General features: G+C 47.4%; 1 pseudogene; it reads right to left on the bottom strand.

The window, feature by feature from the left end:
* Positions 1 to 992: 992 nt before the first annotated feature.
* Positions 993 to 1,125, bottom strand: LOC122803674 (annotated as a pseudogene).
* Positions 1,126 to 2,733: the final 1,608 nt, after the last annotated feature.

Below are 2,733 nucleotides of genomic sequence, written 5' to 3'. Positions count from 1 at the left end.
ATGGCAAAAGGCTTTAACTGAATTGGTCAAGTGAGAGGTATATGTGCCCAGCTGGAATCCTACTTAGTGGAATATGAGGGTATAGAATACAAAAGAAAATGCAGGCATCTTCTTTCTGTATCAGTAATGATATCGCAGCATCATACCTGTGATAAAGACTCTAGATCTCAGAGCAACCCTGACAATGCTCATACCAAAGAACACAGGATCATAGGAAGTTACTAGGGTATTGGCCCTGAGGCCCTTATAAGCCTAGCCAAGAGTTTATCTTATGGTTAGACAAGTTAGCACCCCTAGCCTCTGTCCAGCAGTGACACAGGTGGAATCCCAGGGGTGTATTTTCTGTTTCTTATCCAGTTACTCCAGATTGAGCTTAAAAAGGGATAATGAGGTACTCTGCTTGACATGGAGAGGGACTCTATTCCACAGATGGGGGAGTCTCTGGGACACAAATCTGTCCAGCCAACAAGTTTTATTGATGTCACACACCAGGTTGAGGTCACATCTGTGGGTTACTTGAGTGGCGCTTAACTTGCAGATATGCAGCGATCGATCAGGCTGACCTACTCCCACTGGAGTAGGGCCCCAGCGGTGTGGTTCTGCGGGTCATGGCTTGCGAGCCAAGCTTCTCCACCCCAGGACTGAGGCATGGGTAGAGGAGCGAAATGTTCCATTCCCCTCAGGATCAAAGTTGAGGTGAGACCAATGAGCCCGGGCTGAGGTGAAGGGGTCCTGTCATGCGCTAGGCCACTCCACTCTGGCAGGAGGCCTGAGTGCAGGAGCTCTCTCCCTCCCTCTCTCTCTGGCTCTAAGCACTGCAACAATCTGCACTGGACTGCAGCCCTCCAAGGTTAAGGTTGCCAGTCCATAACCAGCCCCCTCTGCAGGGAGACGGACCCCTCCTGTCGGTGGAGGTGCGGGCTCTGGCCCCTCCTCTCTACCCACCCACTGAGGTGATCCTATCTGGTTGATCATGCCAGTAGCATATGCTTGTCCATTATGCAGTTGAATTTCCCACATTTGGGGAAATAACAGGGGTCAACCCAACTCAAATGTGCAACGTAAGAGTCTTACCCTGGGTAAACCATCTTCTTGATCATGGTATTCCCCCTGTCAGGTAAATATCAAGGTGGGGTCTGAGATTGCTTTGTATGCCAGATAGAGGCCACCTCTGAGAAGTCTGCATGAAATTGAGTAGAGGGATAGGGCTTTTAGCCTATCTGTGTAGGGTAGATGTCTGAGGCCCTGGATTCTCCTGGTGAGGAACCTCTGTGGTCTCTCCTGCTGCTGCATGTGCTTTTAGAGGTACATACTGAAGGGGGCATTGTACTCAGTAATTGGCCTAATATGAGAGGAATATAGGGATGTTATGACTTCTTTGTCCCTGGATGAGATACACTTACTTATGAGGTGGGCCATGTAGAAAGCTTTCTCTACAAAGGAAGCAACATGGTGGTCAAAAGTCAGATTGCTATCAACCTGGGTGCCCAAATTCCTCATGACTGATTGTGTGCTTAGGACATTGTTATTAATGTGATAATATGTAGGGACATCACTCTCCCCAAAGGGGACAACAATGCATTTTTTGACATTCAGCTTGAGGCCATGTTTCTGGCACTGGTCATTTGTTTGGGTGAGAACCTCTTGGAGGATGTCCACATCATTTGGGGAATTGATGACCAGGCCCAGCTTGCAGTTATCTGCAAACTTGGTCAGCAATAGCAGACTTGTTTTGGCTTGCACCTCCAAGAAGTATATCCTGAATAACAGAGGCCACAAGACTGATCCCTGGGGTATGCAGCTTATTACGGGTTTACTGCTTGAGGTGGCTTCCCCTATTTTGGTTAGGTGGATTCTATCAGTAAGACAGTTTGCTACCCATCTAATAACATATGGATTGATGCCTAGTTGAGAGAGTTTATCTATTATGCCCAAGTGGGGAAGTGTGTCGAAGGCTTTGACTAGGTCAAGGTAGGAGGTGTGCACCATCTTCCCCTCATCCATGGCTTTGGTGACTGTCTCAAAGAAGTCAACCAGATTTAACAGACATGATCTCCCCTCAATAAAGCCAAACTGTGTGGCGTTGAGTGTTTGGCGATTGCCAATGTCCCTGTTAATGAGGTCCATGATAATCCATTCCATGGCCTTGAAGATCAGGCTTGTTAGTCTGATGGGTCTATAATTTCCCTGATTGGTGGATGCTCCACCTTTGTGTTAAGGGATGACAGTGGCTGTCGTCCAGTCTGCTGAGACAAAGCCGGTACTCAGAATTTGGTTGAATAGGGTGCCTAATGGTGCTGCAAGTTCATGCCTGAGTTCATGTAGGATGCAGCCTGGGATGTTATCAGGTCTCATGGAGGCTGTATTGTTTTGCCATTGAGAGGGCAGTGCTGATCTGTTCTCTAGAGATAAGCGGAGGGGGGGGCAGGTAATGGGGATGCCCTGATTTACTGATGGGGGGACAGAGGGGTGAAGTTTTCACTGAAATCTGTCAGCCAATAAGTTGGCTATATCTACAGCATTTGTGTATGTGGTATCCTTGACCACCAGTTCTGAACAGATCTGGGTGCTTCCTTCGAGATTGTGAACATATGTGAAGAAGGCCTTATGACTGTCTCTAGTAGATTTGGCCAATTTTTACTCAAAGTTGGCTAAGGAGAGATTGCTTCCAATTGGGTTCCTGCTCCTTCATTGTCCTGGACAGCATTTTTTCCTTAAGTTATATAGTTTATT

This window comes from Protopterus annectens, chromosome 5.part1 (genome assembly GCF_019279795.1).
Source record: "Protopterus annectens isolate FY-2018-M chromosome 5.part1, PAN1.0, whole genome shotgun sequence".
In the NCBI taxonomy this organism is placed as follows: Eukaryota; Metazoa; Chordata; order Ceratodontiformes; family Protopteridae; genus Protopterus; species Protopterus annectens.
Note: the sequence above shows the minus strand (reverse complement) of the source record. Positions and strands in the feature narration are given on the sequence as shown.